Source organism: Empidonax traillii, unplaced genomic scaffold (assembly GCF_003031625.1).
Source record: "Empidonax traillii isolate 1590-97213 ecotype Southwest subspecies unplaced genomic scaffold, ASM303162v1 scaffold434:size946695, whole genome shotgun sequence".
NCBI classification, from domain to species: domain Eukaryota; kingdom Metazoa; phylum Chordata; class Aves; order Passeriformes; family Tyrannidae; genus Empidonax; species Empidonax traillii.
Genome location: NW_020955627.1, coordinates 62,502 through 79,156, shown reverse-complemented (window position 1 = coordinate 79,156; position 16,655 = coordinate 62,502).

The window sequence follows — 16,655 nt, the reverse complement described above, 5'->3', positions numbered from 1 at the left end:
AGGCAGAAGATCTGGGGATGGGGTAGATTTGGTGACTAGGAAGCCAGTAAAGAGTGCAATAAGGGAACTGTCCTCAGAGGTAGAGGTATAAAAGGACATTATGAAGAGAAGATCAGGTATCATTAGATCTGCAGAGCAAAAAAAAAAAAAACCAACTCACTATTTCTCTTCTAAGACAGAAGCTGTTGTTTTGCACATATTTCTCCACCTTTTTTTGTACACACCACCCCAGAATAACATTCATTGGCCTCCTCTACCTGCTTTGTTCTTTGCTAAAGCACAACTGCACTCCAGAGAGACTAATTGGAAATGACCTTCCCAGTGCCTTCATCGAGAACATCACTGGGACAGAAATACCTAGAAATGAATACAGAGAGGGCAATTTCAGATTTCTCACTTGCCTTGTACCTCCTGTGCCCTTTCAGGACAGCCCAGACTGGCGTACAGGCCCTGCCACAATGATGTGGGCAGGTATCCCTGTTGACCTCTTCTCCCTTTCCCCCAGAGAGGCTTCACTGTCACAGCTCGGCTGTTGCAGCCTGAGTTACTGTTCACACTGGCCATTACCTCACCAAAGCTGTGCATCTGAGCTAAGATTTTAGCACAAATCCTGATCTGCAGCAACATCTTCAGTGAGACCATGGTCTTCACAGGGGTAAACTTCCCTGTCTTGCCAAGACTCATTAGTACTGTGCAAAAGACATGGCTATGCACTATGAGAGGTTGAAGAAAATATAACTTCACACACATGGAGCTGCATTTGATGTACCTCCAGAGATGCTGCAAGAGATGTCAGTGCTTATTTGCTCTGTTTGGCTTGGTATGCTTTTGGCTTTTTTTTTAGGTTTTTGGTTGTTTTTTTTTTTTTTTTAATGAAGTCACTGAACAGAGCAAATTGAGCAAAATTAGTCTGGTAATGGAAAGTGGTGACCTTCACTGTGACCAAGGTCACAGCAGCTACTGAGCACCTCATTCAGAACATGGCACCTGTAAAAGTGCCTGCCACCACTCCGGCACATATAATTCAGCTCTGAGAAAGACTACAACTTCTGCAAGAAGAGCATAACATTGTTTTCCTGCTGCAGCATAGCCAAGCCAAAAAGAAAATCTGTGTCCACTTTCAGATGCCAAATTATTTGTTCTCCTTCTCCATGAAACCGGAGAGATAATAGTGCTCCAGAGTCCTGAGGCTGCCGCAAGGCTCCCTTTGTTCGTGTGCTTTTTTGGGTGGAAAATAGAGAACAGCAGAGCCAGCTGCCTCTGCAGGAACCATGTAACAGCAATTCTTCCTTTTCCTAGCTTTTCACTGAATACTTTCCAGTGGTCCCAGAAGCCTGTGTCATGATAGGTATTGACCAGTGTGAAGAGACATGCTAAGACTCTTTACTTTTCCCAGAGTATTTCTAGTTCTGTTAGTCAAGACAGAAAAAAAGTGGAAAAAAGGCGTTATTACCAGATACTAAAACTGTGTTATTTCTTTCCTCTTGTTCTTAAGTGACACAAACTGAATACAAATTAAATTTAAAACGGAGCATCAGGAGGATGTAAAATAGCATAATTTGGAACAGAGTTCTGAAGGAAAGTGTGCATCACTTAGTGTGGAGAAACACAGTCAGACCTTCAACTCACCTTTTTTGCGGGGGCAAAGACATCAAACTACTTTGTGGTTAAATACAGTGCACTTCTATCCATCAAAACACATGGTCTGAACTGGTCTGAACCACTCTCCACTGGACTCAAATGGTCTGAACTAATCTAGACTGGTTTGAACCGGTCTGAAACGGTGTGAACTGTTTTGGACCAATTTGAACTGGTCGGAATTGGTTTCAACTGGTCTTGACCGGTCTGAACCAGATTGAACCTGTCTGAACCGGACTGAACTAGTTTGAACTGGTCTGGACAGGTTTGAATCAGTTTGAACTGGTCTGAACCAGTCTGAACCATTGCTAGCCTCCAGCCCCTTGGCTGAGATTTTTCTCAAAATAGCCCAGAAAATGTGCTTATTACCCCATAAAAGCACCATCCTCTGCAACTAGTTGGCCATTATTGTCACTACCACTTAAACATTCAGATCTCCTCTCCCTACTTCTTGTGCTAGGCTTGATACAGCAGTGCAGAAGGAACAGCTCTTCCCTCAGGAACCAGGATATCAGGAAATAAGGCACAGCAAGGAAATGCTCAGCAAGGAAAGGCTGTTGTCCCCATTGCCTTGACTGGAGACCAGAGCAACATCTCACACAGCTAGCGTGTACCATGCTGCAGGCTCTGACCCTCCAGGGACGGCCTGTACTTCACAAGCATCTCCACGGGGGCAGGCACAGCACTCACTTGCTCTATCCTCAGCAAATACGACCCAGTGTTTTGCTGTGGAGACATCCACCCCAGCATAAGGACATTGCGTGTTTCTTGTGTCCATTCAGTTTCTTCAGAAGAACACACATTTCCAGCTGCAGGTCTTCAGCCTGACTTTTTTTCTCTCAACAAAATCCCAAACCGTCGCAGAGCTTCTCACGGAGGGAGGAGAACTGAAATTAAATGTGCTGGAGGTCTCCGCCAGGTGCTAGTAGAATCACAGTAACGTCACTAGCAAACTGAGGAGGGTTTGGTATCCATGCTTCAGCTGGAGATGGGGAGGAGGGAGTCGGTAGGAGGGGAGAGAAGAGGTGTGTGGACGAGTTTGACCAGAAGAGAGAGGTGAGATGGGGAGGCCTTCATGTAGGGAGGGAGTCACTTCCTTCAGGGTCAGAGTCTCTTAGAGATAGACACTAAGGAAAGGCACAAACACAGTCCCCAAAAACACCTTGGCAGCTGTACAGGCAAGGAAGCTGAACACTGCCACAAACCACCAGAGCTTGCAGGACCTCTACAAATGGGTGCCAAGAGCCCGAAACCCTGTGTTTCCAGTTGATCCATGGGCTGTAGTGCATTAGGCTGGGAAGGGCTGTCCCAGCCCCAGGGGAGGGGCAGCTTTTTGTGGGCATATCACTTAACCCATCCCCTGAGTCCTATCCACTGGAGACTCACCCCAGGGAAAATGGGTTTTCCTGTCAGTCCTGATACAGCATCTTTACTGAACCATCATTTGTGCTCACTTAATCTCTCCCCAGCCCACAAGCAATGCAAGAAGGTTTTCAATATTTGGACCCCCAATACCACTTTCAGGTGATGTTCTGGGACTGTCACCTTTTCCCTCACTCTGCCTGGTGGCACCAGCTTCCCGAATGGGAGCAGGGGGCTGCTCACCCAGCAGGGAAAGGAGCAGCATCTGCAGGTCCTCCCCAACCACCCCCGCTACAGCATGTGGGGATTGATGGCTCTTGCTCCACTTCTCCACTGCAGCAGAAACAGCCTCCCTAGACTAGGATTTTGCTCATAGTAAGGAGGTTTGGGAGGCTGGTTGCTGCACCTGCCTGTTAACACCAAGGGGAATCCAGTTAGCTCTTCATGGTAGTGACAGATGGGAAAAATGCTGCCTTTCCAGCAACTGGTGTCTTTCTCGACCAAGGGGATGTTGCAATGGCAATGGCAACTGACAGAAGAAATTTAGGCATAGCAGTGGTGCAACTGCGGGTAAAGCATAGACAACTTCTGCTCCTCCTTTAGGCAGCATGCCCACATCCCACTGCCCCAGCTGAGCACCAGGCAGGCAGGTCTGCTCCCATTTACTCACCTTTTCAACACCTTTTGGGGCGCAGAAACTACCCTGCATCCTGTCTTGTCCTCAGGGTGCTGCACCCCTCAGCCATATCCAACTCACCATGGATGGAAGAGAGCTCAACATCTATAGCATCTCTTCGCCGGGGATACTCATGTGGGTATCCCCACCACTGCTACAACGTTCACTTCCATGACCCCAGTGCTCATACCTCCAAGACCAGACACTGTTGTCCCAGTGGTGTCCCAGTGGTGTCCTAGTGGTGTCCCAGTGTCCTCACAGTGCCAGACAGTGGTGGGTCCTTGGGGTGCGCAGAGCTGCTCACGGAGACACCAGCCCAGAGATGCACACACTGACCTGCTCCCATACGCAGACCGGAGCTATGAGCCCCTCCTGCCGCAGGGCCCTTCTCCCCCTGCCTCACCCTACACAGCTCCTCAGTGCCCAAATCGACGAGCCGTTAATGAGCTTTGAGCTCACGTCCAGTCAAATCAACATCCTGCATGTCGCGAGTATGGGGGCGGGGGACCCACAGCCACTGGAAAATCACACAGGCTCCAAGGCATGGGCAGGAGAGAGGGCAGAGGCACAGACAAAGGACCTGGAGCCAAAGAAAGGGGGAGTCAGCAGGTGAGTGGGTTACGAGGGGTGGGTTGCACCCGTGTTGCTGCAGCGGCTCCCGCAAGGATGGCTGCAGCAGTACATAGGAGACTATGTTGCAGGTGCTGTGCACACCTCTTACCCTCTGTGTTTGTATTTGGACAGTGATCTCCACTGTTCTCCGCAAGCAGGGCTGGCTGCATCCATGCGGAGGAAGGAAGGTTGGGTCTCTCTGCCCCTGAGCGTCTCCTGCTTTCACACAGCCCTGCCTGACCCAGTCCTTGCACAGGGCCAGGCTTACAACAGTGCAATCCCGGGAAGGGGGAAAAGTGCAGGCAGAGTTTAAGAGGTACAGCCACAAAGGACACTGTGGTGTCACTGGTCAGGTTGTAGGTCAGGCTTCTGGGGGGGAAGGGGGATCCACAGGAAGAGGGATGCTTCTCATTTGAAGTGTCAAGTACCATCCATCAGCCAATGAAAGGAGCCACATAAACAGTTGCTTGATGTGTAAATCCTGTCATTGTCTCTAAAAAGGGTTGTGTGGGACCTTCATTTCCCTTTCTTTTTTTTTCTGGGGCCCAAGACAATTTGCATTCACTGGGAGTATAGAGAAGTTGCTCTCAAAAGCAACACACGGGAGCTGCCAGCTCTGTCTCATTTGGGGCAGCACGGACAGAGGGGCAGGGGAAGGAGCCCAAGTGAATCAAAGTATAATTCTCCCCAGAGATTACCAGTGAAAATGACACCTTTACTGTTAACCAGTTCCTGTCTTTGTGTAAAAGCAGAGCTAGGGATACTTAAATTAAGGACAAGTCCATTTAGTGCCTTTCAGTGCTACAGAGACATGATGACCTGTATTCCCACTGTACCCCCACACACATGGGCTTATTTCACCCCACTCGTGACATTGCACCAACTCCATGGATGCTCAGGTGGACTGAGGGTACTGTGGCAATACCACACTTTTTATTCCTTGATATTAAAACTCACGTTCTTTAAAGGTCTCCCCTGTCCCTTTAGAGCAGGCAATCACATCATCATAATCCTTCGCAACTAAAACCTACAGAGTTCATCTGCCAAAGCCCTTAACTCATACAGATGGGAAGGAAAACATGCTGCCTTACAGCTTCGTTGAGGTTGCTGCTCATGGTCCCATCTACATCTGTGCTAATATCTTGCCAACAGGCTATGTTTAAAAAACATATTTCAGGCTAAGGGGTCCCTAGAGGAACATAGAGGAGGCAGTAAGACTCCCACCAGGTTATTTTGGCCATTAAAGGAGAAAGACAGTGGTGCCAGAAAGGTTGGCAAGGCTGGAGAGAGGGAAAATGGAGAAAGGAAACTCTTTTCACTGGGTAAACCCAGGGGTGGTTGAGAGCTGAGTGGGAGGATCACAAACAGTCTGGAGCCATACCGACAAACAGGCATCCTCTCTGAGCTGAAGTAAATGCAGTGAGTAGTATTCCCTTCTGAAAGTGGATCTTACAGAACACCCCCTAATCCCTCTGCTCTTCCAGGAAGCCTGTGTCCCTCTCACTATTCTGTGAGCTTGAGAACCTCTTATTTATCAGCAGTAAAGTCAAAAGAGAAGTAAACTACATCTGTCTCAGAAATCTTTATTTTAGAATCTTGTCTGGGATGAAAAAACAGACAGTGAAAACGTTGTACTGCTCTTGCTCCCTGGAAACCTCATTCTGTGTCTCTGAAAGTGAGCACAGTCTGCACTGGCCAGACCTGCAAGGACAGGGAGCATGTAGTGAAGAAGAGAGAAATCATTTATGCCTGTTGTGCCATGGAACACTGGTGGAATCGCTGCCAGATGAGTCCTGCAGGACCAAGATCAAGTCTCAAGCCTGGAGAGCTTTCTCTATGGCAAAGGGTTGGAACTAGGTCCTTTTCAATCCAAACCATTCTGTGTTTCTGTGAATCACAACTCTTGGTGAAAGCAGAACTGGCTTTCCCATAGGCAGTGTGCAGGCACAGCCCTGGATGTGCTGGACCATGCAGGAGGCTCAGTTCTCCCTTGTCTTCCCAGTTTTCTTTGCAGTTGCCACGGGGCCCAAGGCAGGAAAGGGCTCTTTGGATGTAATACCATGTTACCAATTAGATTTGCTTTGGCCAAACCATCGAAATTAGAGCAGGTACCTGCAGGTGATTTCAGTGAGGAGCCAGAATCAAAGACCTTGTCCTCCTTTTGTCACAATGAATGAAACTTCAGGTACCACGATATTGTAACTCATACTTTTCTGAGCCTGGCACTAGCCCATCCATCACTGTTCCCTCTTGGTCTTCAATTTCTCCTCAAGCCCAGTTGCTGATGTTACAACTCCTAAAATAAAAAGACAGAGAGACACAGTAGCAGTTTGCTTCCAGGGTAGGTGCAGATCTCAGGCGTGACGGAACCAGCCGTACATGTGTCTTCACAGTTCTCCACACAGTCCAGGCTGAGGAACACCTGAGAATTGCAGTGGGTCAGCTGGAAACACCAGTTACCATAGGAAGTACATGCTTTACCAGAAGCATGGCAAACCATTTCCCCACCTCATGCACTTCTGGTCTGGAGAGAAAACAGGCCAGAGAGTAGCCATTTCCACTGAAGGGATAAAAATCTGAATTTAAAAGCAATGATTGTTTTCAGTACCACATTTGTTGTGCAAGCTAGAGGCAGAAGAAGGCAGTGAGTGTCAAATGCACTGGAAAGCAAGAATGTCTCTCAGAATCAGTTTAAGCATCACCTTCTTTTCCACAAGAAAAGAAGAGACTCCCTGTGTATTTCATACTTGGCAAGAATTAGACAGGGACTGGTAAGGCCAAATGCATTTGGGAATATGCCTCAGAAGAGAAGCAGAATTCATTTGAAAAGATGGGATTTGGAGCTGCTGTCTTCGTTGTTGTCCATAAACATTCAGGAGACTAAATTCTGATTCACCAGTGTGTTCTCAGAAAATGGGATCTTGGCAGATAATCAGAAAAATAGTCATTGGCTTCAGTATTTGCATTTGAAGCGTTTGGGCTGCCACCTCCAAAGCTTTTGGTGGCTTGGGAAGTATCCAGCAAAAGAGCCCAACCCCACCATATAATCTGTGTGAGTAAACACAAGTACAAAGAGTGTTTTCTGAATAACAGCTATTGGACGTGATGACAGTGGTGAAAGCAGCCAAATAATCAGGCTAGACATCTCTTGGTTTAAAATTCATTTGCAAAAATCATTAACACAATCATTGTAAAATAAGCAGCAGTATAATCACTTGAGGATAATTTGCAAAGAGGAATACGGCTGCACTCATTGAAAAGGGCTGTTATGAGACAAAATGTTGCCTGGCTCTGACTAAGTCCACCACCTCTTAAGGGAAGCAAAGATGGCCAGCACAGCAGTGCCCTCAGGCACTGCTTTTTTGAACCCAGTATAAGGCATGATCTTCTCCTCTGCAACCTCAGCCAACGCACCAACCTTCAGTGGGGTCCAAGCTGGCCAGCCTCCTCCCTCCCTGAGCAGGCTCATAGATCAGGTCTGGTCTGACTCTTGCCACCCAGCCATCCTCCCTCAAATGGTAGTCAGTAGGGAATAGACAGCGAAAATGTGTTAAGACCAGGGTAGGTAAAACAGGACAATTCCTTGTGCTCCATCCTCCCAGTTTCCACCCACAGGTACTCTACATGACTCCCAAAGCAGGGAGCCTGTTGAAGACTCCTCTGGTGGGGTCTAGGCTTGCTTTGCCACCAGTGGCTGGACTGTTAATACCTGTTAATACATAATCACCTGCCAGCCTCACTGGCCTCTTCTCTCCAGGAAAGAAATTCAGCTTCTCCTGATCTTGGGCACCCTGTGTAATCACTCTCAATAAAGTTGGGATGAGCCAGTCCTATGGCATAGGAAAAGGTCTTGCCCCACACATTTAGAGCCCTCCACAGTCTGCCAGCCATGTTGCTGGGGCACACAGCTTCTATGAAATATCCTTTCCCTAGAAACTTGTCTAATACTTTTCATAGATAGTGCTTTTATTTACAATTACTTTCAGTCACTGGTATTAAATCTACATTTATGCCGCTTGCCCCTGCAGCTGCTAGGAGCCCTTGGGTGTAATTTCATCTGGAGATGACTTATTTCAAAGACTGGGCATTTTTATATCACTCTTGCTGCCATCAGCACAAACAAAACAGAACATAGTGAAGGAATAAAAAATGTAAAAGAAATATGGCAAGAACAAAGCTGAAAATAATTACAAGAAAAGGAAAGGAATTTCCACCCCTTGAGGAGATTAAAGTGATCTGCAAAAGAAAAATAGGTGGGGTTGGAACACTTTTGTTCAAGGCTCACCTCTTCATCTTTTTCCCCTGGAATACTCTGGAGACAGGGAGAACTAGTGAGATAATGTCACTGGATATACTGGCAGTAAGACTTTGTCAACTGTGAAACAACCAAGTTCTGTTAAGCTCAGTGTTTTTTCTGTTGTTTGTCCTGTGCACCTCACCTTAACTCGTGGTTGAGAAACACCTGGGAGAAAAACTTCCTCTGCTTAATATTTATCAGCACTGACCTTTCAGTCAGCAAGCAAGACCTGAAGGACCAGGAGTCCCTCAGAACAAAATGAAGAAGATCAATTTGACAAGTCCTGGGATGTCTTATGGGAGAAGAGGGGTTTTTAGGGTGAAGAGAAAGAAAAGGCCACTAAAGCAAAATCCATGCATTCAAAGGGATCATAATGGCATTTTCCCTACTCTTTCTTTCAATTAAGAGCCTACTCCTCCATTTCGTTTGGCTAGAATTCTCCTAGCTCTATGACAATTTTTTTCCATTTGATTGAAATAAATAGGGTTGTATGTGGGGAAGTTTCTGAGAGAAGAGAAACACACTGCTTCACATGGCGTAACACGTCTGGTGCTTCTGTTGGCAGCTGAAGTGCAGTGAAAGCTGAGCCCTCTGCACCCTCACATCTGCTTCTCCAGCCGCAGCACAGCTGGAGGCGTTACTTGAGGATGGCCTGCACCTGCGGGTAGCCCAGGTCTTCCTCTGATGACTCTGAAAGCTACAGCATCTCACCATGACACAGACTCAGTTTCCTGCCCGGCAAAGCCAGACCTGAGCTGCCCTTCCAAGGCGTGAGGTTTAATTACCAGCGCCCGCCTTCCGGCAGCTGCCGGAGAGGTCTCGAGCTGATTGCTGGTTGGTCTGGAGGCACTGGTCAGAATAAGGCACCTGCCTGTGTGCTTTTAGATTTCTCCAAAGATGCTCCGAAGGCTGGGGAACCCAGAGTGCAAGTATGCCTGGGGTGCAGGTGGCACAGGGACACTGAGGTTTGTGGGTGGCCCCAGAGGCTGGTGTGCCTGGTGGGTTTGGGAGCAGTTTCTAAGTGTGGCAGAGTCTCCTCTTGCCCCACCTTCCCAGCTGTCTTCACTTCCAGAGATATATCTGAGTGAAACTGGGTGTCCAGTGTCCCTGTGATATGCAGCTCCTGCCCAGCACACAAACAAGGAGCACAAGGCCCTGGGAATCAGAAGGTAAAGATATCATGGACACCGATCATGGGATTTCTACAGGGAAAAGGACTTCTGGTAGGACTTGTGTAACAGCAGCACCTACCCGCTGCAGGGTGTTCCCTTAGGTTTGCCTACCCATAACTAACCAGTGTTGCCCATCTAAATCAAAACAAGTTAGGCTAAATTAAACCAGAGCAACCTACTTTGAAACATGATTATTCCAGTTTAAAGACCATTTGGGTAATAACTGGACATAGTCACGTTGATGAAAGTGAGCCTGTATCTGTACAGTGTTTTGATAAATGTAGTTAAAAACCCTGATCATCTTTCTGTCAGTGAAACTGCTGTCACGAGGGACTGGGAAGATTTAGCTGTGTTGCTTCTAATCCATCAGAAATAGTGTGAAAATTAACACGGTGTTCAACTTAGCTCGAACTTAATCCTGACGGACTTTATATAAATTAAAATTAATGTGAATGGAACATAAATAAAGGCATCCTCACATACTTTGGAAGATTTAACTGAAATCACATACTCTGTTGAACCAACCTAACTTTAAAGTCAGTGTGCCCTTAGGTCTAGTTACATCATTGGTGTAGCTCATATGATTTTTTCCCTCTTTATTAAGAAGCTTATGCTGATAAAAGCTCTGAGGTAGACACTTTAGATCAGCATAAATACAGTTATACTGATGCAGCTTATGCCACTTCCCAGTACTATTGTATGGCAATGCTTTCCTACAGGGAGAAGCCTTATTGCACAGCTGTGCTTGACCTCAAAAGCTCGGAAGTGCGGGAAAAAAAGTGATAGATGTGGAGAAAAACTAGGACAGATTTGGGTATGAGATGCAAACCAGGGCATGTTACCAACAGAGGCAGTATAACCACTGCCTACTACAGGTGCTCCAGCATGGTAAGTACATGGGCCTTGGGGACCAAAGGAGAAGGAGGAGCAAAGGCCTGGCTCCTCTGTGAAGTGCCACATAGGTGTAAACTCATTTATCACCACATAGGAAGAGACAGTGTTTGCACCAAGAGGGAAAATTACTCCAGCCTGCAGCCATGCTTCTGCTTGCCAATGTGATGCACACAACCAGAACTAGCCCTTGTTTGCAGCAATTTAGTTTCACCCCCTCCGGGGAAATTGCTCCTATTGATAGGATCGGACAGTGGGAAATTGCTTTGCCATCAGTCGATGTGTCTTACGTCAGCTTGCCTGAGGGACTTTGGACAGAACAGCCAGAAGTTGCTGCTGACAGTTCTGCCCCCAGTAAAACACCCTTCCCTTCATTCTAGAGAAGGAGTTTTGAAAAGTTTTACCAAGATTACAAATTGCCTCTACTTATAGCTGAAGTCCAGAAGCTCACAAACTCAAAACGCCAGCAGTTGCGCATTTACTCACTGGCCTCTGTCACAATATCACAGTAGTGATGTCATTAAGACAAAACCTACCAAAGCACAATTCCCCCCGATGCCCTAACACACACATGTGGAGATCTGGAACATCTCAGGTCAATATCTATAACTTTCCAAAAGGCACTGGTCCCTTTTGCCTTTTCACCTGAAGCCTCACCGGTGCATGAAGACCAAACAGCAAAGGTTTTGCTGCAACCTCACCTGACCATGTACCATGGCAACTGCTTGGAGAGACCCCCCAGAAGTAATGCAGGTCAGCATCCTCCTGCCCTTCTCCCAGCTGCCAGGAGACCACAGAAGCAGGAATGTAGGACTGAGCTCGACAACACCCAAATGCAAGGGAAATGCCACCCCATGTCTTGAACTGCAAAAGAGGCTGGGCTGGGTGTCTAACTGAAAATAATGTAAAACTTTAGACACCAAATAACTTCTAAAAACTCGACCTTTTAACTGTAGGCTGTGGCAGGTAACTCATAAACAAACAAAAGAAAAAAACCTAAAAAAAGGAGACCAAAACAAAAGAAAAGAAAATTAATTGTGGATAGTTTCCCAACTTATTGCTGTAAAATCAATATGTAATGAAAATAAACATCCTCTGCCCACAGGCTTTGAAAAAACTAACTGTACCTGACCACACTGCTCACCTGTGTGGAGACACACACTCCCACGCTTGGGCTCCTGACAAGGAGGTTTATGGGTCAGGATGACTGAAAGCTGCTCCTGGTCTTCCCTTTTGCTTGGCTGGCAGCTTATGCCTGAGGTAAGGTGTAAAGGAGATGTAATACTGAACCTTGCAAAAGTCTTTTGGGGTGGGAGAGCCCAGGGCTGGTGAGGAGAGACAAACACACATGGGATAGGATTGCATGGGGCATGGGAGAGAGAATTCCACCCTGTTACATGACTGGTATACATCACACGAGTGCAAAGGGGAAACACACTCACCTGGCCTGTCTGGGGAATTCATACCTCATCCAAAAGCATAGCACAGAAAACTAACACTGCCAAGGCATGTTTTCCCCAAAGTTATGAGATTCAACCCCAGCACCAGGCCAGTTCCCATTGTCAGACTACCTCCCACCATCCCAGCTAACCCAGGGGCTAACCCAGGATTACTGATTTACACTGCTGTACCTTACCACTGGTGGGATTTCTCTTTAGCAGCTCCTGGGCCTCCTTATGTGCTGCTTGCAGCACCTCTGCTTCTGGAAAGCCTGGTCAAGAAACACCGGGCCACAGTTCTCAGGTCATCCTCTCCTCAAAGCTAGTGCGTGGGGAGGCAAGTTCGTGTTGCACAACATGGCAGTGGCCCTCCTCCAGGATACGGGAAAGTGACAGGTTGCTTTTATGCTGGGGCGTGGGTTTATTCCTCCATGAGAGAAAGCAGCTTATTTCATCTCCTGTTGAAAACACGAGGTCGAGAAAAGCACCAGATGGCCTGTAATCTCTCATCTTTCTCCAGAGACCACTATCTACACCATGGCACAACAAAGGCTGTACACTCGATAAAGCGTGTTTTGGAAAAGTTTAGTGGCCACTGGCAAAAAATGATTCAGTGAGAGCACGCCTCCAGTCCAGAGCAACCATCCGAGTCAGATAGTAGGATAGAGCTCCTCATCCTGGCTTGTAACCCGGACTGAGCAGGAATTTATTCTACTGACTGTAAAAACAAAACGAAACAAAACAAAACAAAACAACAAATAGGAGGAAAAAAATCAGAAGACCATTTCACAGAATAGTCTTGGCATGTCACCAAAAGCAAGACAGGACGGAATTGCCCACAACTGGCTTTGCACAGACACAGAAAGCATTTCTCCTTGGGAATCCCTTTCCCTTGCACATAGCTTTCCAAGTTCAAGCTTGACAAACTGGAACAGACAGCTCTGAAAATACATGTCCCCCTTTGCAGTCCTGGGTCAGGGATTAACAACAGACCCAGGATCATGCTCCAAAAGCAGTTGAGGAGGGAGGGCTTATTCTAGGTTTGAAAACAATGGAAAGCAAAACCATCTCTCCACTGTCACCTCAAGAACTGTTAGAGACATTTCTTCTCTTCTCTTGGCTCCAGCAAGAGGTTCAGGAATAGAGACTTTAATGCCGCAGCCCTTCCCTGCAGCCCTGCACAGGGAACTAGATAGCAGCATATGCACATCTACTCAGCCTCTCGAGTCTTAGATTTTAATTCTTACTTTTTGACAGCATGTATAATTTTGTCTTGTCCTTTGATGAATGTTACTCCCCTCTTACCTTGTTCAAACATGACTTAGCTAATTAGTAAGATGTTACTGTACATAAGCACGTGTAACCTGATAAAGCCAATGACTTCAAGAAGACCTGATGTGTTCTATACCCTCCTGACTGCCTGCTGTCTCTTTCCTGGCCCTCGTTTGCTTAGCACTCAAGTCACTTTGCACATATCTCTTATTTCTTCTACCTGTGCAAGACCCAGCTCCCTTCAAAATGGGGAAAGCACCTTAGAAAACCCTCTTGCCACACACCAGGGAAGCAAAATTCAGGGAAGTCCCCAGGTTCCAGCACAAACCACACAGTTGCTGCAGAACACCCATAACTCACACAACGCAAACACAACCTAAGATCTGAGATGCCAGTTTATTCTTCTAAGCAAAAATGCCTTTTTTCCTCCAGCTCAGTCCCTACTGCTCTTTGTCCTCTTCTGGCCCTTGGCACATTTCAATACTTGCACAGGTTCAAGAGCAAATCAAGACCTTTGCTCAGGGTGGAGCTGTGGTTCCAATCCTTGGTGGCCAACCCCTGCGCCAGGGCTGTGGTGAGCACGGCTTTTCCCCACCCAAAAAGTAAAGATGAGGGCTAAAGGGAGGGCACAGGTGCATCTCCAGCTCATTGGGAGCTACAGCAGGTCGTTGTTCTTTGCCTGAGGGCTACAGTGGTCACCCTTGGCAGGAGAAGGTTCAAGAGCCAAGCCCCAACCAAGATAAAATGCCACTGCAATTCTCCTCCTTCAAAAAACTATGTTGAGGTCTGGAGTTACGTGAATTGAAGATATCCTGATGCTGGACAAAGATAGAAGTGCAAGAATTGATGTAAGAGTCCTCCAGAGCCTGGAGGACCAGGACAGAAAGGGCTCACAAGTCAGCTGCAGCCCCAGGGCCATTTGAGGTCACCACGATGTCTCCCTACCTGACCAAATCACAGAGGGTAGCAGTTCAGTCAGATCAGGAATCACCTTTATTCAGATGAGGATCTAAGGCAAGAGGGTCAAGAGCTACACATTTCTCTTTGGGAAAAAGAAATGTGCCAGAAGGGCACATATAACCTCTCTGACTGGATAGATAAACAGTGGGAGGAACACAGCAAAGAATAACTCTTAACAAGTTCTTTGCCTTGTTTGCCATTTGCTTTACCTTTCTTTCTTTAAATTTTCTTCAACAGAAGTTTCCTTCCTTTCTTTTTTCCTTCTGTCACTGTTAAAGGAAGAAGGGTGGAAAGGTTGAAAAAGAGGAAACAGAAATAACAGGAAGGAAAGAAAGGAGGGAGAAGGATAATGCAAGATCTCTTGGCTTGGTATCTTTTTCAGTAGATTATTTCCCTGACTTTTCTTTCTGGAGAGAGGAATGAAAATAGCCTTTTTTAATGAAGAAAAAAAAAAAAAGGGAAAAAACTGAAAACTCAAAAATTGTAGTTAAGTGCTTGACAGATGTGTCCTTTCTTCTCTACAGTCTTTTCTTCCACCTAGAAAGAGCAGCACAGTATGGCCACCTTGTTCTTTCTCTTGGACTTCAGCTTCAAATGCATCATTTCTTGGCAGGCTACCAACAACTACAGGGGAAAAGAAAATTACCTCCCTCCTCTCCATACCATCCCTTCAGTACTGTATTCCTGGTGGTGGGCAGGACAAAAGCACTTTTCCATCAAACTCAGAGGTCCCAGTTCCAGGGGCTTACGGAGACCTGTCAGATCTGTCGTATGCATGCAGCGATGCCTGAGATCTTTGTATAAGTTTAGAAAATTACTACTTGGTCTCTAACTGTGCTGGTGATCTTACAACAAAAGACATGGGTATTTTCCCTTGTCTCCTCAGCTGGGTGTATATCTGAGTGGTTTTAGTTTTTAAAGGAAAGGGAATTAAATTGCTCTGAGTCACTGAGATTTCCCTTAAAATTCTCAAAATTCTTTCAGTCCCATCCAAAGAGACTTGATTCATTTCCTGCTCCTGGGAATTTTGGAATTACTTTCAAATGGAGACAGCAAAACCTCCTCTACCTTTATTAGAATAAGTTGCTTCCTGGCAGAGGTGGGTGCTACTCTCAGATTATACATAAGCAACAAAGGACCCAGTTCATGCAGTATTTATTTTCAATAACACAGCCCCACATTTGTGCTCAAAACTAAAAACTGATTTATCTCTATCTAGGATTTTTGCAGTTTTGCCCAACTGCCTCATAAAAAGGAGTAAACACGTCTCCATAGCTTCTCTCCACACCGAATCACGAGCAGCATCGCTGGGAGGGGGAGGAAAAAACACCAAAATACTTACCTTGAGGCCGGACTGCAAGCCTCTAGATGCTCAGCTCTTCCTGCAACTAGTGTTGCAATGTGACATTCAGCTCTTTAAAAAGTAAAAATAAAATAAATGGTGCCTTATGTGGTGCTGCAGTCCTTTTTAGGGAACGTGAATGAGATTTGCCAGCTCTCTGCACCTTCCGCAGTAAAACATCTCCAATTAAGCGATAATGTTTGAGAGAGGTACAAATTCTGATACTTGACTTTCAGCGTTCGTTTCACCAACAGTTTGTAGTTTTTAAAGGAAAGAAAATTAAATGGGGGAAAGATTTCCCTATGCTAATTCTCCAGTTAAACTCACAGGAAACTGCAAAAGATAAGGTTCCCATAGCAATTGGAATAGGTACCAAATCGTACAGATGAGGCCCGATTTCCCTGCTTACTTTCAGCGCTGGTCGTTTATCTCCACACAGCACAGGGAAAAGCAATTACTTGGAACAAGGGAAAAGAGCCTGTGGCATCTGTGATTCATTTTGATGGCCATTCTTTGGCGTGGTTTGATGCGCCAATATTGCAACACAGCCATGCACCAGAGTGTGTATCCTCGACCACAGCAAAGCTCTCAGGGGGAACCTGCCACTGGCCTTTCTTGTGGTTCTGACTGTGAAATTCTAATAGACATTCCAACAGGATTTGACAGGGAGTTTTACAGCCCCAACCTCCACAGGACACAGTCATCTGGCACCGCACCACACCGCGTATCCAAGCACAATTCCTCCCAACCAGTGCCTCACATTTTTGACTACCCTGGCAACGACAAGCCTTCAATTCGACTTCCAATCTGCTTCCAATAAAACCCATCTTACGTATTAATTACGCTTTATCTTGCATGAGCGGATGATTATTGCGCCCGATTATGTCTTCCTTATCCCCTGAGCAGTCACCTGCAGCAAAACCAAGGGAGTGCAATCACTCTCCTACCTTCGCCCCAAAGCTACTCTGCAGCACTGACCCAGGCCCATCAGCTC